At 39.8% G+C, this 23,629-nt stretch overlaps 1 pseudogene across 1 annotated transcript; it reads right to left on the reverse strand.

Annotated features, from left to right (window-relative positions):
- Positions 1 to 32: 32 nt before the first annotated feature.
- Positions 33 to 4,527, reverse strand: LOC147863874 (flavonoid 3'-monooxygenase CYP75B137-like; annotated as a pseudogene). Its single transcript, XR_015529836.1, has 4 exons — positions 3,604 to 4,527; positions 2,866 to 3,133; positions 1,409 to 1,598; positions 33 to 911 (listed from the first exon to the last, which is right to left on the reverse strand). The product of XR_015529836.1 is annotated as a flavonoid 3'-monooxygenase CYP75B137-like (transcript).
- Positions 4,528 to 23,629: the final 19,102 nt, after the last annotated feature.

The following is a 23,629-nucleotide window of genomic DNA, read 5'->3' on the forward strand; positions in this document are numbered from 1 at the left end:
TGTAATAAATAATTTTGTAGTATTGTTATGACTTGAGAAGAAACAACAAAACACCCCAATCCGGATTCTCACTTAGTTTAATAAATCAATTAGTTGTAAAAGTGGGCATGCATACCTCAACACTCTCTCCTTCAATACACATATTCTTACATGCAATGAACAATATCATTAGAGACTAGTTTGTTTGGGCAACAATTATTTAGTAATTTGCCAAGAGATGAAAGTATAGGGAATAATGGGAAATACCTTAGTTGACATAGAAAACAAACTTGAGATATAACTTAACTAGTACATCATAACACATATTTGCAATTTCAATGAGGTAATCTAGGATAGGCATTTACAACTAAAGGAGTTTCTAGCCTTACAATAATCCCAAGTGATTCATTAAGTTTCGGTTTGCTACAAGCCTTCCACTCAAAACTATGAAGCAGGCTAGCCAAAAGGAACTCGGTAGTTATTACTCCTAGCGGCATCCCTGGGCACATACGTCTTCCTGAACCAAAGGGTAGGAGGTCAAAGTTTACTCCATGTACACTAGTTGCATCTAAAAATCTTTGTGGATGAAATCGTGAAGGATTATCCCACACATTTGGATCATGACCTATTGCCCAAACATTTATGTATATTTCCGTATCAGCAAGAATTTCATAACCAAGTAGTTCACATGATTGTGTTAGCTTATGTGGTAGAAGTAATGGTAGAACAGGATGCATCCTCATGGTTTCCTTTACCACAGCAGATAGATAAGGCAAATTTGGAAGATCTGATATATTAGCAAGTTTTGTATCTCCCACAATCCTCTTGAGTTCACTTTGTAACAAATCCATTTTATCTGGATTTGCTAGCAACTCTGCAAGTGCCCATTCAACTGTGATAGAAGATGTGTCGGTTCCCCCTACAAACATATCCTGTTAAAGAAAGAAAGTTAATTTGGAAATGTTTTAATAAAGGAATTTTTTTGGCACACTATTGCATTGCATTGAGCTCATGTTAGCTCCTACATAATGAGGCTTTCAATTAACTTTCTAGAAGGAAGTAGTCAAATGACAAATTTGATATCATGTAATAATTTGGCACATTTTTATTTTGAGACCCATGCACCTTGTTTTTATGCACATGCAAGTGTCAATCCCCCAACCTCCAAAAAAACACCCATTGAGTCATATATCATATGCATGCATACAAAATCACAATGCATGTGTGTGTGTGCGTGCGCGCACACGCACACACACACACACACACACACACACACACACACACACACACACAAGGCAAAGGCATGCATGCATACAGGTCTCACATATACATACTTGTCAATGTATGTCAACATACATGAAAATGGTTTATGTGTGCTCAACGTAATGGGGTTGATTTTTTTAAGTGTATTCATATAAATATATCATACCATTAAGGTGGACACTATATTGTCGTCAGTGATTTCAACATCTTCATCTTTGATTGATAAAGAGAATATTAAGGAAATCCACATTCAAAGGTATTGTACTTTTCGCCATAGTGTCTCGACGTTCACAAATAATTTCCTTCAAATGATTGTTAAGCTTTATTGAGACATCCTTTGCACGTCGACCACAACCCTTTACCAGTATAAAATCACGGTTCACAACCAAAATATATGCTTAGTAATGAAATTAAAGGTAAAAAAAAGGCCAAAGGGGAAACAAGTTTAAACCCAAATGATGTATTCAAAAAGAGCGAAACCACACATAAAACTGGTGACATCTTAACCAAACATGAAAATGGTCAAAGAGAGAAATCATGATGAAACCAAACATGATAATGTTATTACACTAGCAAGAGTAAAAAACACTCATATTGTAGAACATGGTTTGTGGACCATTAATTTGGAAACTGTCTAACATCAATAGCTTAAGATATTATTATTATTGACTTTTATAGTTCGTATATCCTAATTAATTTAGGAAAAAAAAAATCAACCATGATAATGTTTTTATATTATGAGTAAAACGCTCATATTGTGGACCATTAATTTGGAAACTTGTGGAACATCAACAACTCAAGCTATTATTGTTGTATTGACTTTTATGGTTTGTATAATTTATCCTAATTAATGTGGGACTAATGATAATAATTCAACATCTAACCACACTTTCCAATGTCAGTATTGATGAGTTCCTTAAATCCTTCTCTTTCATCTTTATTTTTGTGCGTTGTAGTATTAACGTAAGTATTTGGATAACCATACGGACATTCAAAGTAACTTGATACTCCATTTTTAAGATGATAAAAAATGCATTTTATGTTTCAATGGTTGCTACATTTTGGAGGTAATCTCCTTGCCAAGTCTTGAAGAAGATCAAAGTGAAACACAAAGAACAAATAATATGATATGTTGAGAGAGGGCCATTACTTGAAGGTCTCTGGAATACCCAAAACTACAAGACTAAGGCATAGTCCCTTTTGTATTCATTAGGTGATCGCCGAAAGCTAGGTACTTATAACATGGACTAGGAGAGTTGCACTTGGACTTGAATGCCACGCAAGCCAAATCACATGAACTTAAAAGAAGAAATACTACTTGTGTGAGGGGTAATATCAGACGAACAATAACAAAAGTACACACCATAAGTTAGTTGTAATATAGCTTCAATGCATAGTAACGTGGGCCTAAATGTAGCAGTAAAGCATGCACCTAAGGAGGAATTTATGTCTTCCAAGTATTTTATGACCTTCAAAGCAATCAATACTATGTGGATTTATCTATGGTTTCCTTGTGTTATGTTTTCATGATCCTTACTAGTAAAATGAGGCTTTAAAGCTAACCATTTCACCGATTCATTATCATAGTACCTCAAGAAACACATTAGCTATAAAGATACTTACCTGGAGATCCATCCATGCCAAAGAGGGGATAAGGTCACTAATATTGTTTTCACCCATGTACTTAATAGAGTTGAGTAATAACTCAACAAAGCTTTCCTTGTGTTGTTTGCTAGATTGAATCTCATCCAAGGTCTTCCCCAAAGTCATCCTTGATATTATGTTGTTAGTGCATTTGTGAAGCCTATTTCGAATGACGAGATTACCATTATATCCGACAGAGTCTCGAATGGAGGATAGCATGGCATGCACTTCTTCGCATATGATTGGCCTGGACAAAACATATAATATAAGATCACTGTATAAATTGTCAGGAACTGAACCCAAATAAGAGGAGATCTTAGTTGAAAGTTTTGGGTTCAATCGTTTTTGTAGTAAAACTTTTATTACTATAGGGCACAATGGACCATCTGGACTTTGAAGTTAGCTTTTTTAAGCAATAATAAGGTCTTTTGATCGAAAACCAACGCATTAGAGTTAACTTATTTAAGCAACCCCTCAGGCAGGTTTGATTGTCTGCAACTTATAGACATCATCACACAACAAATTTACACTCTTTACTTTGAGTGCTTCTAAGCTCTTTAGCGTGGATTAGTGCTTCTTAGATCTTTACTCTCTAATTGACACTTATATTATTCTCTTTATTCTTTGGGTTCAATCATTACAAAACTAAAGGGAGGGCAAATGTGTTCGAGGATTCTCCGTAGAAGATCCGAAGAAAGGTATTGCGAATAATAATACCTGAATCCGAAGAGACTCTTGGGAGTGAAGAGCTGGGTTGTGCACACGCGGCGCATGAGCTTCCATTGGGGACCGGGGTCGGAAAAGCCGATGCCCGTTGGGGGCGAGCCGCAAATGATGGACGCGACCACGCTACGCGCTCGGCTTGAGAAGATGTCGTCGTGCTTCTGGAGGACGAGGCGGGCGGCATCGGGTGACGACACCACCATGAGGCGGCGTGATCCGCCCAGCCGGAACCCCATCAATGGCCCGTATCGCTTGCTCATCTCGCATAATGCCTGGTGCAAGGGCAGGTGCCATGTCAGCACCATAAGATGAGGTAGGTTTCCAATGATGGGCAATGCCCATCTGTGAGGCCCCGGTGGAGGCGACAACCGCTGCTTAGCGGGCGTCTTTGTCGTTGGTTTGCGCCTAGCGCCCAAGGATCCTATAGATGCTACCAACAATCGGACTACTAATATTCCTCCGATCGCAGAGAGCATCAATGCCGGAATTAGCAGCGTGGTGGTGTTCCATAAAATCATCATGATTGCTCCTCAAACATCCCATTTGTATGTATACATTACCTTACACGAAGAGGAAAACCCAAATTGGAGCTACTAACTAGAAACCATTGTGTGTGCTTTGTTTTAAAAGTTGTGCTCTCCAATAATTGAAAAATGTTGTAGCATACATATTATAGTACACACAAATATCTTATATTACATAAAAATCATGAATTCGTTGTCTTCCACCCCGTTTGACCAATACAATTTTGCTTGTTTCTCTCATAGTCCTCTCCATTAATTAGATTTACAATGGGGACTCTATTTTCTTTTATGCACAAAATATGCCTGAAATGCAAATCATAATGAGTGTGGTCTACATCATCGACGCTTTCTTTGCTGTCCGAGGATTGCCAAATTTTCTAGCAGCAAGTTAACTTTCATAAATGCCGAATATCTTGACATTTCAACGATGTTCCAAGTTACGTGTTGTAACGTGAAACGCATATGAGTGTCTGTATCAGCAGTTATTTCTTGTCAAAACTCACATAGAATTTCTAGTGTGGAGTTACATCTTCGTAAATGCTGAATATGTTGACATTTCAACAACATTCAACTATAATCTATGTCTCTCGAGGCAAAACTCATGTTAATGTTTCTCATTCATTGAAAGCGAAGGCATGACATCTTAATGTGTTTCTTATCCAGACCTATAAAAGAATTGTGTTCACTCAAAAAGGGTTACGAGAGTATCCGATGTATTCTGCATCTCCATTTGGTGAAATGATAAGATTAAGAAAGTGACGTACAAAAGTCATGTGATCAATGCATTTACCTACCAAGGTATGATAGAGGTTAAGATTTCTATAGTACCTTGAACCACAAAGATATCCCCATATATTGTGGTTCATCAATCTTGTCTCATCCTATATATGATAATACATAAACTACTTTGTCCCCTTGTACAGCCGATTGCCTTGTCTTCTTGTCATAGTCAATTCCCTCATTGTGATAAAGTGGAATTATCACTCTATAACGTCCTCTTCACACTCTATATGTAAGTCTATTCTACACTTTATATTTTCATTTTCACTATCCATATATATGCTCTTTTTAATGTTGTTTGGCACTTCCTGTCCTCTTTCAATGCCATATATATAATGTACATGTATTTCAGAAAGCTATAGCATGTGTATATAACTACAAATTGATGAAACTTTCTTTGGAGAGAAACGAAAACGATGATAATATTTTGGCCTTCTCTGCAAGCTAGAAGAGTTTAAACTTACAAAATCCATAAACAACAATGCAATATACTCTCTTGTGATGGCAGAGTGAATACATTTGGCTCATGTATTTTCTTATAAAGATCCTTTTTGTATGTTTACGTTGTCGTGAGGATTTCTGGCAATGGCGAGAAAACCGGGTGGAGCGAATAAAACGACGATGTGCAACATTTGCACATCAACATCGAGAAAATGTAAATATTTATGAGAAAGGAAACAGAACTATAAGGTGTTGAAGTCCACTAAGGAGTTAGTGAGAGGTACGTGTGATGATGAGTACTTTAGTGTACATCCCACGTTAGGTAGTAGGTAGTGGGGTAGGAGTTAGAAGAGAGTTAATGTAACACTCCCTAGAATCGAGGCAAATATCCTCCTTTGAAAAGGAGGGAAATATTTTGCTTCCCACATTGTAACGCCCCTCCCTCCTTGGACTATAAAAGGGGGTGAGGGGCTCTTCTTTAGGGGTTCCTCGTTTTTTGTTTGTTCCCCGATTTTGTGTTTTCTCTCTCTCACTCTCCCTCTGAGTTTAAGGATTCCATTTTGTTTGTGTCAAGTGTGTTTTGGTGTTAAGGTTTAGTCCTGCTAGAGCTCTTATGCTCTAAGGGTTTCAGTTTTTGAAGTGTCATCGGCGCAAGGCCTCCACTTGCAATGACGAGCTCGTGAGCTCCCCGACTAGAGGCTTGTTTGCAGACACTCGTTGTGTCGAATCCGTTTGGTCTAGCTCAAAGTCGGAGTTGTAACTTGTCTACACACACACACACACACACACACAAGATTGTGCGTAACTATGTCTCTGTCGGTGTCAGTTGCATTTCTTTCTTTCTAGTTTCTACAGACAAGGGTGTGTGTCGAGTAAGAGCATCGTGCACATATTCTATCTCTCTCTCTCTCTCTCTCTCTCTCTCTCTCTCTCTCTCTCTCTCTCTCTCTCTCTCTCTCTCTCCTTCGATTGCTTACGGTGCGTATCCGGAAATGCTCTAGTTGGTGTCCTGGCCGGTCGTTGGAACCAGTGAAGCTCGTTCTTTCATCCTCCGTTTCTCTCAGGTCCAAGACCCTAGTGGTCCTGCCTCAGATCCTAGACATTGTTGTGAAGATTTTTGGCAACTATGAGAAAATTGCATGGAATGTACAAAATCGAGTGTGGTTCTTCACACACAATATGAAACAATAATAGTGAAGATATTATTTTATATTATTTTAATATCTTGGTACGAAAAGATGGATGTCTTCAAGAGCTTTCGAATGCATTTTACTACATGTGAAACGGACAACTTAGTGTCAAGTTATGTGGGTATGAAGTTTACGAAGAAGAAAAGAAAAAACAAAACTATGAGATATCCCACATAGATAGGACACGTAAGGATCCTAGCATATATAAGTAGGGCCAAAATCTATTACTTTGTGTTTATAAGTGCATTGTAGAATGTTAAAGGTGACTTGAGCTAAATTAACTACATGAATGGGTGTGGCCTAACTACTTGTATAGGTTTTGGTCGACCGGACGGAGCCGCCGAGACGACGACGGGGACCAGGATCGGATCGGTATCGGATTGAACTGGTCAGGACAGATGGATTGGTTAGTTGATCGCGGTGCATGGTGTTTTGAAGATTTTCGGTGTAAATACAAGACCAAAAGCCTAGTAGTATTTTGTGTTTTAAAAAGGATTTGAGCAAAGCTTAAACCTTGCACCTCCAAGATAGGAAGCAATATACTTACCACTAAGCCAAGTCATTTCATTAGAAGCTATATTTTTATCATTATACTTTTACATGTAAATTCTCATACATGAGAGCTTAGATGATGACATGGCAAGCATGCATTGCATGCATTTCATGCATTACGTGCATGTCTTGCACCCTCACATGCACCATATGCATGAGGGCATCTATAAAAGAGTGGAGGAATCAAGCTAATGAAAACTAATGAAAAATTTGAGAAAAATAAGAAACTTGTAATCCTATTGTTGATGTATCTTCTCTCTTAAATCTAAAAGTTAAAAGTTCAATCTTTATCTCAATATCTCTCTTTCGTCAAATCAATCTCTCTCTATCTATCTTAAATACTTTCTCGCTAAAGTTAGTGCAAACTTCAAATCCTTGCGGTCCAGGACCCCGGTGGTTCCGCCTCACGATCTGCACGTAGTGATGGATCTTCACGACATAATTAAGTGGTGAACCCGACGTGAAAGAGGTGGTAAGAAGGATCAAGTCGAGGATCAACCGATACTTGGAGATGGCGTCCTCAAGCAATCAATCAGGAGAGTTCAAAAGGATGATGCTAATTGTCGAACAAATGATGAGATCTCGAGACAACGATGCAACCGTGGAGAAGGCCGTTGACCGTGTCATGGAGCTCGAGGGTCAATTTGATGGAAGGAACATTACGAAGTTCCTTGATGCATACAGAAGGGAGATGAATCAGAGGGACGTGTCTAAAGCGCGTCAAATCACAAGTTTCAAGAGAGTGGTCGGCAACAATATCCAAAGACGCGTCATCGAGCTTCAAGAAGGCAAGACAACATGGTCTGAATTCCAGAAAGCAATATTAGCGGAGTTCGCGACGGAAGATTTGTCGAGGATGACTCGACATGCCTTGATGAAGTGGATAGAGAAGAAAAATAAGAAGATGAGCGCTTTGAGGGTGTACGACGAATTCGACCAGATGTTTAGTCGTCTCCCCAACACGGACCAAGTGCTGCTTGAGGAGGACAAGACTTTGTACTTCTTGAAATCTGTAGATATGAAGGATAGACGAGAATTGGGGACTCTCCTCAAAGATGATACCCAAGTGAACTGGCTTGTGGCAGACTGGGCTGCGGTGAAGCGAGCGTGCAACAAGATCGATACGTGTCATCAATGGCTTGATAATATTGACTTGGTAAGGAAAGGAGTAGAAAAAACAAGACCACCTAAAGAAGTTGTGCCGACTTGGTAAGGACGTTTCAGACGGACGCGTATGTGCGGATGAGCGTGCGGACGCGTGTGTGTGCACGCGCACATGCGTGGACGTACGCTGTCGAGGTATTCCTCGCGGATGCGTGGAATGAGGCGGGACCTCGGGGGTCCTGTACCGAAGAGCAAGAGAGAAAGGAGAAGAGACCACTACGTGCGAGCGTGGATTCACAGGGACACGGCCCTTCGACACAAAGACGCGAGTGGGACAGCGACACAAAGAGACATGAATGTATGTATGTAGTAACAAAGACAACAACAACAAGAACACGAAGTCGGTTACAACCGAACAGGCCGGCGAACAGATGTCGATGCCTGTTCGTAAATGCACAGAAAGAAAGGTGTAGGTTGGAGGTGCTGCCGGAAGCACTCAGGCATTCCTCAGAGCAGCGCGAGCCTCCCGAAACCTGCACAGAAAGAAGCTATGGAGTATGGAAGAGAGAGAAGCCTTCGACCGACAGCCCGACAACACTTCGTCCTTGACTCTTCGCGATCCCTTCCTCCTCCTCGTCTCCCTCCTTTTATAGGCAAGAAGGGAGCCGTTTCCTATTAACTTCCTACCTACCGAATCTACCTACCTAGGATCTCCCATGTCCCTAATTCTCTCCTATGTACAACACAAGGCGTACGTGCATGAAGAGCCGGTTCCTATGCTCCGGCGCACCAATTCCGCTCGTGGACGGTTTTCTTCACGACAACGCGTGGACGTGTATGTGCGGTGCGGACGCTTGTGTGCGCACGCGCGCATGCGTGGATGCGTACACTACGACGCGGTCGGGATGTGCGCATGCGTGGATTCGTACACTACTACGTGGTCGAGACTTTTGTGCGCTGACGCGTCTACGGTTTGGTTGCGACGCACGTACGGATTCAGCACGGGCTAAACTTTATGGATGATTGTGTCATTTGGCCGAATTATACGGACAATCGCATGCAACCAAAAGCCAAGGCCATGCAACTAAAAGTAAAAAGGCATGCATCTAAAAATGGAAGCATGCGACTAAAAGCAGAGGCCATGCAACTAAAAATAGAGGCCATCCGACTAAAAGTGGGCATGCAAAGTAACATTGGGGAAGAGGATCAACGAGGAGCTCGATATATGTCCCATTTTTTCCCTCCTAGTTTTTCTTTTTCTTTTTTTTTCCCCTTCTTTCTTCTTCCCTCTCGGATTGGAGAAGAAAATTATCTCACATATTGATATCAAACTCTTAGCTTTGTTTACTTGAGCTTTCTTGTAAAAAATTATCTCTCGTATTCATATCGGACCACTCCTTGCATGGTTGTTAGCTCCTTTCTTTGAAAAACTAATCTCTCATTTCCATACCCAACCCATTGTAACACGATTTTGAAATTATAAAGAATCGATTTTCTTTTGCAATAAACAAATGATTTGTCTCTCCCACTTGTCTTATGCTTAAAACTTGCTTGTGTTGTACATGTTGCACTAAATCCTTCTAGTCCAGAACCCCGACAGTTCCGCCTCACGATCCGCACATAGTGACGGATTTTCACGACAACGTGGAAAACCCTGAGAGGGAAAAAACCACGGGAGTCCACAGACTCCAAACTATCACTATATATAAGAATGTACAATGGTGGAGCACCGAGGCAACGACCTCGAGCTTGCTATCTTCGCCACAGTCGGCGGTTACAACAGAGATGCGAACTCTTCGTCTCTCTCTCTCTCTCTCTCTCTCTCTCTCTCTCTCTCTCTCTCTCTCTCTGTACACTGTTACACACTCTCTCTTCTTGCACCAACAAGAATGACAACTACACTCTACATAAAAGTTTGCCCTAAGTCATATTTATACTAATATGACTTTTCGGCTATTTACAAATATAGCCTCGATGGACTCTCATAAACATATTTACGAATATGTATCTTCATCCGGTGAGCACTCCTCACCGGGTCTGCACCATCCGGCTCTCCGTAGCCGGGTACTCCTCATCCGGTTTCGGCGGCCTCGGCCGAGTTTGCTCATCAACACTGTTCTTCTCCCTTCCCATCCGGAGGGACCTGTCTCCCAACATTTCCTTTATGTGAGTTCACATAATGAGCTATTAATTGATTAATAGTTTTCCCCTAATGTGAATCCACATAATGAGCTATTAATCGATTTATAACTTTCCCCTAATGTAAGTCCACATAATGAGCTATTAATCGATTAATAGTTTTTCCTTTATGTGAGCTCACATAATGAACTATTAATTGATTAATGGCTTTCCCTAATATGAGTCCACATAATGAGCTATTAATCGATTAATAGTTTTTCCTTTATGTGAGCTCACATAATGAGCGATTAATCAATTAATAGCTTTCCCCTAATATGAGTCCACATAATGAGCTATTAATTGATTAACCGATTGATAGTTTTCGCTTCATTGACCCTCACCCAACCTATGTAATGGTTGGAATGCAAGATCAAAGTTCAATTCATTTTGTGGTTCACAACATCAATTTTATTGAATGTTGATCATTTTGTTGTTTTTTGAATGTTTAAAATATAGTTTCAATTTGGTTTTATCTAATTTCATCATGAAACAATGAAATATTTATGATCTCTATTTTGACCTCTATAAAAAAAGCGCACTTAATAGAATGGCACACTTAAATGGGCACACACTTAACCGAATGTCTATTGTATGTTTGGGGTTAATAACACGGTTTAAATTCTAAACTCTCTTCTCCTTTCCAATTTCAAGACCAATAGAGTTCTAAGATATTATAGACATTTCCTGGCTGATATTATGTTTTTTATTATCTGCTAGAGCACCATATGCCTGAAGAAGGATGACAAAGGCTAAGTGATTTGACCCACATCCTTCTTCTTGCATTTGTTTGTAGAGCATCAAAGCCTTGTACACTTGGTTCTATTTAATGTAAGGAGAGAGCATAATGTTCATGTAATCGCATCCCGGTGAGGCAATGAAGAGAACACATTCTCTACCTCAACTATATCTCAACATTTGCTATACATACTAAATATGGAAGAGTCAGCGTGAGCATAAGATGGAAACAAATGTATTATGGGTTGGTCGAACACCATCATCAATCATAGATTGATAAGCTTTAAAGGCAAATTGGCCTTCTCATTTCTCTATATATGCAGATATGATCAATGTCCATGTAAAGGCATTCTAACAAGATAATTTTGTGGATATTTGGTATGCGTGGTTTACATTCTCACATATTACTAATGTCTTCACTATGTGTTGACCCATGTATGCATCCATATCAACATTAGGAAGGACCACATGGGTATATATATGATTAGCATGATGAAGTGTCTTTCTCTTGCAACATGCTTTGAGCATACTAATGTAAGCCTTATTAGACAACTGAGAGTTATGAAGATTAGGTGTTTTGGACATTTGTTGGCTAGTAAGAAAGTAATGTGATATTTGCAATGTTGTTAACTTTTTTACCTTTAAAAAACGTTTTACCTTATAGTAAATAATGAACCCAAAAGTATGATATTTACCATTCTTCGAGGGTGTTCACCATACTCGAATGATTGAAACATACTCAAATGTGAATGCACGTATGGTACGTATGGTTCATACTATGGTCGAGTGGTTTGGCATCCTTCTTTCCTTTCTTTGGTCTATAATTCCTTATGTTTTGCTTAATGAATTAGTTAGACTCTAACAATTGGTTACCATAATTCATCATGAGAATCTAGGTTTTGCACGTAACACCACTCCTATGCATAATTATTCGAGGGAGGTCAATGTAACTAAGATCGTGATGGGATAACTATCGTTAACCATATTGCAACTAGTTCGAAGACTTGTAGCTTACACTTGTTGGTGGATATTCTTGACTTGTTCTTTCCTCTCATACTTGGATCTAGTAGCTTGCATGCCTTCTTGTTATGATCATTGTCATCCAAATTTGTAGATTTGTCGATTTGTTGCCTTCTGAGCTTAGTTTTTTGAAATATATATCTCAGGTTGTGTGCATCTTCTTCCTAATCAAATTGCAGGATATGTAGCCCTTCTTCTCTTTAGAGTGCCCAATAAAGACATACTTCTCTAGGATAACGTCTAATTTGTTCTAACTTGCACACTACAACATGGACATAGGTTATTGAATTGAAAAACTTCAAATGAGAAAAGTTGGGCTTCTTTCAGTAGAACTCCTCTTTTGGTTTAGCTTAGTTTTATAATATACATCATTGTGCTATTAGCCATCTTCTTTTCTCCCAACTTGGCTCTAATTATGTTGGTGATAGTATAATTCTTCCATTCTATTATGTTTTGCTATGGTGTAGTCCTATATGTGCAATGTCCTCAATTTTCTTGATTATTCATGAACCTTTTGAAATCTGACTCACCAATGACGAGGCTATGTCATACTTTAACACATAGAATAACTTACATTTCCATGTCATGCAATCTTGGAAGCGTTGAGGGATTCTTCACTTATACTTACACTAACACACACCAAATCACTACACCAATTAAGAAATATGTTTGTCGTAAGATTAAATGTATATGAGATTTCTCAATTAAATAGATAACTACTAAATTAAAAACATGTATAGCTCAATTAATTAGTGTATTAAAATGACATGCAGGAAAGAGGCCCTTAATGAATGCGAAGGGGAGAGAATTATGACCAAAAGGTAGCCCCAAAGTTAGGGCATCCAGAAGTCCCTTTTAGATAAGAGTTATTTCCTTTTGGTTCAAGTTTGAAATTGTTAAAAATATATTCTAATGTAAGCATAAAATAAGGAAATAAATAATACAAATAGAATGATGTAGATAGATTCTATTATCATCTTTAGAGATCAAATATGACTTATGAGACCAAAATATTACATTTCACGTAATACATGTGAAAGTGAAAGTGACTCTTGACATTGTCGTGGAGAAAACCGTCCCTAGGCAGAAACCGGGTATAACGTGCGTAAACTGGCCCTTACACGTGGGCACAAGTTTTGTTGTATAGTACGTAGATAGGTACAAGTCGGGTGAGGAGGAATCCTAGGTAGCTCGCATTCATTAGGAGAAAATCGAGGCGTATCCCTGTCCGAAAGGACATGGAATAAACATGATGTAACGGGTGGTAACGGCCTCCCTCCTTGGGCTATAAAAGAGAGGGAGAGGTATTGTAAAAGGGTATCGCGTTTAGCAAAGGACGAAGTGCTGCTGGACTGGGACCGAGCCCTTCTCCTCTCCTCTGTCGTCCCCTTTAATTGTTCTGTGCAGGTTTTGGGAGGCTGACTCTGCTCCGCGGGACGCCCGAGTGCTACCGGCAGAGTCTCCATCTCGCGTTCTGTGTGTATGCAGGCGTCGAAGTCTATCACTCGCCGGTTTGCCGGTTGTAACACTTTGATTTATATATACATAAGCATTCGTTCTGTCTCGGTCTCGCGTTCTGTAGTTGGTTGCAATTCCTGTGATTCTGTGGGTCTGAGCGCGTGAGAATTACATCGTTAAGTTCCTTCCCCTCCCCTCATTCGGCTATTCCTCGGTTCGAGGCCCTCGTGGTCCCGCCTTGTTCTCCACGCACGCGCGTAGCAACGTGACAACGTTCAAGATCAATGTTGTTATCGAGAGTGCACATTGTGACTGTGAGAGAAATTCGTGCAAGCATTGGGTTTGGTCAAAGATGTGTGGAAAGCATAGGCGATATGATCAAAGGCAAAGCATTATATAAAAGTGTGATACTCAGACTCTTGAACTTGTTTCGGTCAAAATGTGCATAGTCGACCACTCTCATCACTTGTTCCCAAACACCCTATCTCACATCGCAATGCATGTGAGCTAAATCGTATGGAAGCAATGGTTTGGATAGCAGACAACGGGGTGGACATCCATGCAATTCTAGGGAGTCGATGTGAGGGACTTTTTGAACATTAAGCATGTCTTCAACAACCCTTTTCATGGTCATGATCTCAATGAGAAGTGATCTTTTGGATCTTTTTGCATGCATCCATGCGATTCTAGGGAGTTGATGTGAGGGACTTTCTTGAACCTTAAACATGCCTTCAACAACCCTTTCCATGACCATGATCTCAATGGGAAGTGATCCCCTCTCAAGTAGGAGGGCGTATCATGATTGTTTCTTAACCTGTAGAAACTTTGTACGGAAATGCTTTTGGACATTTTCAAACTATTTGCATGTAGATTTAGGGATGTTACTGTCACAAATGGGTGGAATGAGGCTAAGTACTAAGAGAGTGTGAGAGCATAAGCAAGACCACAAGATTGTCAAGGACAAGTAGACGAGGCTCAATATTAAGAGATAGCGGGAGATAGAGCTTAGACAAGAGAACACACAAGAGAGAGAGAATAGACAAATAAACAAGAATTGTATATGCTTTCGTAACTGGTGTTCTTCATCTTGATTGTAATCAAGGTGCACCCCAATATTTATACAAGAATGTGGAGGTATGCACGAAAGCTTCTAAGAGTGCATGGAAACTTCTAGAGAGTGAATGAAGTTGCATTCTCTAGAAGGTTCTTGAAATTTCTAGTGATCAATGTATAATGAAATAAGTTGAATCTTATACAATACAATAATGCATAGATGGATGTAGCTCAACTAGTAAGGTTGCCCAATAAGACTAGAAGGTCATGGGTTCAACCCCCACCATTCCATGTGGCATCTTGTTTATGACATTATCCTCCCTCTAAGGCTGCTTCCTAGGCCCGCAGTCGGTTTTTGTGGATAACGTTCATGAAATGCTCGAACTAGGTCCGGGGCATGCTTGAGATGATGTGTTGGCTCCAATGATGCTTCGGAGATCGGCTACCCTTTCCAGAGGACAAGGTATTGAAGCTGGTGATGGAAGAGACAAGAGTCGAGAATTTGGTCGACCTCATATTCTTCTCCGGTTGAGAGCTAGATTGGTGGTGGAGGAGATGGGTGTCGATCGGGGATTTCAGATTTATGGTGAGGTTCTAGAATGGAGACATGGAATACATTATGAATACGAACGTGGGATGGTAGCTCTAAGAGGATACCCATGGAACCAATTTTCTCGATGATTCGAAAAGGGCCTAACTTCTTGTAATCAAGCTTCGAACAAGGACAAGTGGTGTCAATATTGCGACAGAGAAGCCAAACAAAGTCACCTATCTCAAACCGGGGAGCATCTAAGCGAAGGCGGTCAGCTTGCTCCTTGTAGCATTCACCAGCTATGGTGAGCTCCAAGGAAAGATCATGATGTACATCCTCGAAGAGACATGCCCGGTCCTCCGCAGAGGGATTGTCATAGTCAGAGGGAAGCGAAATGTTGAAGCGGGGGTGGAGACCGTAGATTGCAAAAAATGGAGTAACTCTCGTAGATGCATGCAGAGAGTTGTTGTAGGCGAACTCGACAAGTGGGAAAAGGTCAACCCAGTTGTCTTGTTGGTAACTAAGAGAGCACCGCAAGTATTGTTCCAAGATTTGGTTAACCCGCTCCGTTTGTCCATTGGTTTGTGGATGATAGGCGGAAGACAAATTCACAGTACAACCGAAGGTTTGCAGAAAGTGCCACCAGAAATTGGAAACAAATTGTGGTCCTCAATTAGGAGTGATATCTCCGAGAGTCCATCTAGTCAAACCACATTTTTGAAAAATAAATCGGTTGTCTCCTTTCTGATAATGGTTTTGGCACATGGAGCAAAATGAGCCATCTTGGTGAAGCGATCGACCATGATGAATACCGAGTCATAACCATCAACAAAGGGAAGGTCAGTGATGAAATCCATGGAAAGAGAGGCCCAAGGCCGTTTGGGGATTGGGAGAGGGTGAAGGAGACCATATGGTCAATGATGAGATGCTTTAGAGCGAGCACAAACGTCGCATGACTTAACAAACTCTTTGACCAATTTCCATGGTTGTGGCCACCAGTATCCTCGAGATATCAACTCCAAGTTTTTCACAACGCCAAAATGATCAACAAGTGAATCATCATGACACTTGTGAAGCACCCTCGTCCGACAAGGACCTTCTAGGACATACAAAAGATTATCCTGAATTGTAAAACAAGCTAAATCAGGTCTTTTGGGTTCATGGGAGGGGTTTGTGATACTTGCCTTGACCTCTATGGCAAACTTGTTAGTCGTAGTGGCTTCTGCTATTTGCTTGAGCAAATAGTCATCCTGGAGCAAGCAAGTCGCGAAGTTGTAGAATTGGTTAGGCTTTAACAAACTCTGGGACTGTTGAACTGTTGGAGTGAGCTCAAACTCAGACCGCCAAGATAAGACATTTGTCGTCGTGTGTTGAGCACTGGGTCGAAAGATTATCTCAAAATCATAGTCTGCCAAGAAGGTTGACCATCTACTATTTAAGGTTCGTGTGGTAGAAAAGTATATTAGATTTTTGTGATCGGTAATTACTTGGATACGATGTTGCGCCCCGGCTAAATAGGGTCTCCATTCTTCAAAAGCAGCAATAATATAGTGAGAAGCTCCTTGTCGTATATGGAGTAGTTGATTTCTGGGGTCATGAATTTGCGGGAGTAGTAAGCCATCAGGTGAAGCACACCGACCGCATCTCGTTGGGAGAGGATTGCCCCGATGGCGAAATCAAAAGCATCTGTTTCGACTTGGAAAGGCTTAGTGGGGTCAGGATGTAAAAGGACTGGTACCATAGTAAAGGATTGTTTCGGCAAGTCGAACGCCTTTTGGGCAGCTGTTGTCCATTTGAAAGTAGCATGCTTGCGGGTAAGAGCAATGAGAGGTTGTGCGATCACTTAAAATCCTTTGATGAAGCGGCGATAAAAATTGGCAAAACCAAGGAATGATTGCACATGTCGTACCCGAGTTGGGACAACCCACTCTTGGATAGTCTTGACTTTCCATGTGTCCATTGTGATTCCCTGTGTTGAAATGACATACCCAAGAAACTCTACAGAAGTACGATCAAATTCACATTTTTCACTTTTAGCATAGACCCCGTGCTCGCGAAGTTTGGCGAGGACTAACCTGACACGTCGAGTATGCTCCTTGATGTTCGAAGAGAAGACCAAGATATCATCTAGATAGATCACAACAAAGTGATCAAGATATTCTTGGAAGATGTCATTCATCATATGTTGAAATACTGCAGAAGCATTAGTGGGGCCAAAAGGCATTACCTTATACTCGAAATGACCGTAGCGCATTCTAAAGTCAGTTTTCCATTCATCTCCAGGTTTGATTCGTACCATATTGTATGCTCCCCGTAGGTCAATCTTAGAGAAGATCCTCCCAGTTCGGAGTTGATCCAACAGCTCTAGGATGAGAGGCAGTGGGTAGCGGTTGCGAACAGTAATCTTGTTTAGACCCCGATAGTCGATGCAGAGGCGTAAGGAGCCATCTTTCTTTTTCATGAACAAAATAGGAGCTCCTGGTGGTGATTTTGAGGGTTGAATAAAACCCTTTTCAACATTCTTGTTGAGATAAGTTCGCAGTGCCTAGAGTTCTGGTTCTGATAACCCATAAATTGGGCCAAAGGGAGGTCTGGCACCTTCTTGCATATCAATCAGACAATCGTAGCATTGATGCTCAGGCAAGTGATCAACATTCTTTTTCTCAAACACATCCCTGAAGTCTTCATACTTGGACGGTAGTGAGTCAATAGTTGTCCTCATTGGATTACTCGACGTCGAGACACTATGCACTATTTTCCTTGTTGTGACTGGGATGTGAGCATCCGCCTTGGAGCTGATTCCTGCATTAATGGGAGGGTGAGTGCCTACAGCGACATGAGATATTTCTTGCACCTCCGAGCTGGTTTGGGAGAAAGTAATCGAGTGATTGTGCCAATCAAACAAGTGGATTTTGTGCCTTCAGCCAAGACAAACCAAGGATGAGCAGATGTCGCGGTGAAGTGATAACAAAAAACATTAAGGCCTCTTGGCCTCCTGGTTGTCCCCGAGTTGTAAGATAAGTGGGACAGTGGCTTCGATGACTGCTCCCGAATAAAGCATGCGTCCATCGATAACTTCCACTAGGATTGGCTTGGACAATCGGACAACTGGAAATTTGTGTTTACGAACGAACCTTCCATCCATAAAACATGTTGTTGCCCTGGAATCGAGAAGTGCTAAGGACCTAATTGAAATTGACTTGAAATGGATGCTTATCGGAAAGGAGAAATCTTCTCTCGATGTAGCCGAACTATGGGAGCAACATCAATGCAGATTGTCCAACCACATGGCTCCTACTATAGTTGGATCTATCGTTGTTTTCCGGTTGTTGGGGCCGTCTTGTCATATTGTTTGTAGATAGTTGTCATTTATTATTCTTGATTGGGCAAAAACGAATTAGATGGGTGGAGGCTTGTGCAACTCCGGACAGAACGGTCCTAATTAGACCAACTTGACGAAAATCATCCGCATACCGTTGAGGCTATAGTTGGATAATAAGCTTGATCTAATTTATGAACCCTCAGAAGTGCTTCTTCGTGCCATCGAACTTGTCAAGTAAACTAATCTTGGGCTCCATACTTGTAGTGGGATGGAGAGGAGTTGGAGAAAGCCTAGACGAGGAACCAGGCTCTATAGGTAGAACATTTGTTGATGTAGGAGGAGAGTTGTTTTTTTCTTCGAGTTCCATCGGTGTTCCGACTTGAAGCTTCCATAACGATTCCCGAAGGTTGTCATTCTCAAGTTGAAGTTGATGCATGGCTTCCATGAGCTGATTTATTCTCTCGGTAAGATCTGACATGCTAAGGCTGAGAAAATGGGAAGGTGAACAAACTATCACGAACGGGTGGAATGAGGCTAAGTACTAAGAGAGTGCGAGAGCATAAGCAAGACCACAAAATTGTCAAGGACAAGTAGACGAGGCTCAATATTAAGAGATAGTGGGAGAGAGAGCTTAGACAAGAGAACAAGCAAGAGAGAGAGAATAGACAAATAAACAAGAACTACAAATGCTTTCGTAACTAGTGTTCTTCATCTTGATTGTAATCAAGATGCACCCCCGTATTTATATAAGAATGTGGAGGTATGCATGAAAGCTAGAAGACTTCTAGAGAGTGTATGGAAACTTCTAGAGAGTGCATGAAGATGCATTCTCTAGAAGGTTCTTGAAAGTTCTAGTGATCAATCTATAATAAAATAAGTTGAATCTTATACAATATAATAATGCATAGACGGCTGTAGCTCAACTGGTAAGGTTGCCCAATAAGACCGAAAGGTCATGGGTTCAACCCCCACCATTCCATGTGGCATCTTGTTTATGACAACTACTTCCACTCCATAAAGAAGCATTGGTATCACCAAAGTGTCAAAAATGTATTTCTTGAGGACCTGACACATCATTTCTCCATGATTGCACGTGTTCTCAAATGCATAATGTGCTCTCTCGGTCTCAAATTATAGATGGAATGAATGTGCATTTGAGAACACATGCATAATGAAACGTTAGGGAAGTTAGTTTTAATGGTGTGAAAAGCTTGGGAAATTTGTTTTAATGGTAATTTCTCATTCCCATGTAACATCCTTTATATACTTATTCATTTGTGAAATTTTAAACTCTTGGATTGTTTGGAACATTAATTTCTTGTTTTACTATTGAGACTTTTCAACTTATGGGAGGAAACTTACCAACATCACTGATGAATATAGGGAGTATTTCAACTAGCTTCCAATGTTGATGATCCAACTCCATCTAAAAGAAAATATCTAATTTTTGGTAGCCATCTCCCAAAACTTGGGGAGATATGGATGAAAACAAAAGAGAAGGACATTGCATGGAACAACATCTACTTGATACCTTTTCCTTTTCCTTTAATGGTTTGGTTTACCTTTTCCTTTAATGGTTTGGTTTAAGAGGCTTGACAGTTCATGAATAGTTTGGTTTGGTTTTTGTTTTCTGTAAGTTGTTTAATTTGGTTCAATGGGTAAACCCAAAGTTAGGGCTTCCTTAGGGCCCATTTTACGTAAGAGCTCTTGACCTTTTATACAAGTTGGACACTCTAAAGAGTCAATTTCACATTACAAACATAATGATCATTAAATATTCTTAACTAATAAAGGGTAATCCTCCACAAATTACAATATGATCTTCCACAAATTACAATATGCCCATGTTTCTTATATATATTTAACCCATGATGAATATTTTACATTGTTAAAACTAAAGACTATAACAAGGGACCGTCTCTTGTGTAGCATTATGAAAGGACATCTAAACCCAATACAAGGAAGAAATGTCATAAGTTATAACATATCCAATCATATCTCACTACCTTAGTGATCCTTGAAGATCACCAGGTATCATCACCCAAATATAAAGTTGTGCAAGGTGTGCAATGAAAACCTTGTGGAGGATGAATATCATTTATGTATGGCATGCTCAACATATAAGGTAATTTGTGAGAAATATGATAAATTGTTAGACATGCATGATAATGTGAGTGTCATATTCAATTTTCACCAAGAAGACTGAGCACATGTGTGTGTGCATTATTTACACATCGAGAGTTTTAACTACAGAGCAATAACCCTCTTCTTATAGGGAGGAGACAAATACAACATGGTTTGTTGATTTGGTCAAATTTGGCCTCATTGTGGACAATAAAATATATATTTTATTCATGAATCAATTGATATTGTGGTTGAGAAGTTAAATAGGCAACCAATATTTAACCTTCCTTGATGGGGTCATGAAGGTTTTATTGATCAACATATAATGTCATTTGCATAAATATGATGAATTGTTAAACAAGCATGATAATGCCAGTGTCATACTCAAATTTCCACCAAGGCCAAGCACATAGGTGCATGCATTATTTGCACATAGAGAGTTTTAACTAGAGAATAGTTTCCAAACTTCTACCCTTGACGCTATATAGTTGGCATCAACTTCTGTGGCTAGGTCAAGTTGTTAGGCCAAATGAAATGGTTAGACATCTTGGTTATCCCTTGGGATGGAATGCAATAGGGAAAAGAAAGGTTGAATGGGTTCTGCAAAAAGTGAGACAAAAGCTAAGCTATTGGAAGATTGCAACATGGCCACTCCATATCAGATTGAGTATAGTGCAATCTATATTGATGGTTTACATGCAGTATTACTTATTTATGATTGATTGGCTGAAACACATTATACAAAAGATTAACTCTAAAATCATAAGCAGCTTTTGGTGCTCTAAGTAGTCGCATTGAGGTATACAACTCCTATCACTAGAGAAGATATGCACTCCATGATTGAGTGGATGGTTAAAATTTCTTGATTTGCATTTGCATATGTTGGCTAGAAAAGCTACTTTATTGCCAAAATTTGCTAAAAAAACATTGCCTTAGGCAAGAATGCTATCTGATATGTTTGATCATTTGAAAACCAAGTCATTTGGCTCATGGGATACTAACCATTGGGATTTTATGTTTGGAAAGCTTGACAGGCACATCAAAGGTTGTCCATTTAGCTCAAAGCTTCTAAAGCGCTGGAAGGAAGTATTGCACCACATAAAATGGAGAGGTAGGAATTCAAAATCAGGGAACCCTTTACGCCTCGAAAGCTTACACTGGAGTGAGCTATATTCCCACAGTCACTAGCTGAACAAGAGCCTAGGAAAGCTTATTTTTTAGGAAAGACGGAGCTAAAATCAATTGCAGATGTGGTAAATGACCAAGATCACTTATTGCACTTCAATGACATGACATGTCGTTATAGTTTGAGTGCTTTTAAGCTCTTTAGTGCCTAATTGACACTTGTATATTTTTCTTTATTCTTTGTGGGTTTTCACATCACTTTGAGGTTTCCCACTAGTAATAAAAGTGTTACTACAAAAAAGAAGAGAATAGTAACCCCCCTTCATTTAAGGAAGGAGACATATACAACATATGGTGATTTGGTTCCATTAGTCAAATTTGACCTCATCATAGACAATAAAATTATCTATTCTATTCATGCATCAATTGATATCGTCTTTGAGCAGTTGAATAGGCGTCCAATTTAACCTTCACGTTTGCGACTCAATGAAGGTTACAATTTATTGATCCATAAACATTTTTATGGCAACCATTAGGTATCACTTTATTCCTTTCTGGGGTATCAAACCAAATAGCAATAACAAACAATAAATGGGGTCCACTATATAGAAAATTTGTTGAGTAAGTTATTGTCACTTCTTCCGATCCGAATGCAATATCAACCATTGAAATAAAGATTAACAAAGATTTGGTTCTGTGTTGTGTGTCCTTTGATTCCTTTGTGGGGTTCAAACAATATAATTGGGAAAGCAGGTTGTGCCTAGAGTGCTTATCAAAAGCAAGTTTGACAAATTGTCATGTCTTTCATTGCATTGGGAATTCAAGTCATGGGACAAGGACCTAAATTAGTTATAATCCTCAAAACGAGAGTGTAACTCATTGAACTAGAATACAATTTGATGAGACTGCACAAGTATGTGCCTAATGTAAATGGACTAAGACATATCTCCTAGTGAATAACACAAGTATGTGCCAGCAGTGCCACGTGGTTGAAATAACACACACAAATGGTTCAAGAGATGAAATGTGGCAAATCTATTGAGCTATATACTATTGATGCTCAAGACAACACTCAGAAAGAAAAGTGTCGGATTGATATAGTGACAACCAAATGGAAAGAGGAATCATACAATTAATGGAAATTGCAATGCTCTTGCACTTACATAATTGGGACACCTACAAGGAAATTGATGGGACATACTCAATTAACACATTTTCTCATCCCCAATGCTAGTTTACATTATAAGAGCTATGACTTCTCATAGTCATAATCATAAATTCGACAATGGAGCATCAGAGATGAATGATTATATGATATTGTGGATGAGGAGCTAGAATTGTGCTACAATTTGAAGCATTCATGACCACCCAACAATGCATTCCACCACCAATTACCATATGCACCAACCATACTATGGCACTTATATGGGCATTTGAATATAGGGCTACTCTCTACTTCAAAGTATAGCAAGTGAGCTTTATAAGGGATACAATAGCCACATTTACACCCCATAAGATCCTCTATATCATGACAAGAGAGTGTCTTGTACACCATAGGTTTGATATTTTCTAATGCTCACACAAAAATGCCAAAATAGTCTCATCATCTTGGTTGCTCTTTTTCTTGAATATGTTGTACCATCAATTTGTCATTTTTTACACTTTTCACAAGTTTCCAAAAGAATTAATGTGTATTATAGGGCATGTGAAGAAGATATCAAGTAGAAATTATGTGGCCTATAGAGGATATGAAGGGTAGAGCGGATCCATGTGTGAATTGATTGGTATGCAATAGGATAGTTAATTTATGGCAACATATATAGGTTTAAACAAATGGTTCCCATTTTCCAAGTAGCTCCTTCTTCATTTTCAAGACATGAAT

This window comes from Azolla caroliniana, unplaced genomic scaffold (genome assembly GCF_043228905.1).
Source record: "Azolla caroliniana isolate FFs.n. ecotype wild unplaced genomic scaffold, voAzoCaro1.0.p SCAF_5, whole genome shotgun sequence".
Lineage (NCBI taxonomy): Eukaryota > Viridiplantae > Streptophyta > Polypodiopsida > Salviniales > Salviniaceae > Azolla > Azolla caroliniana.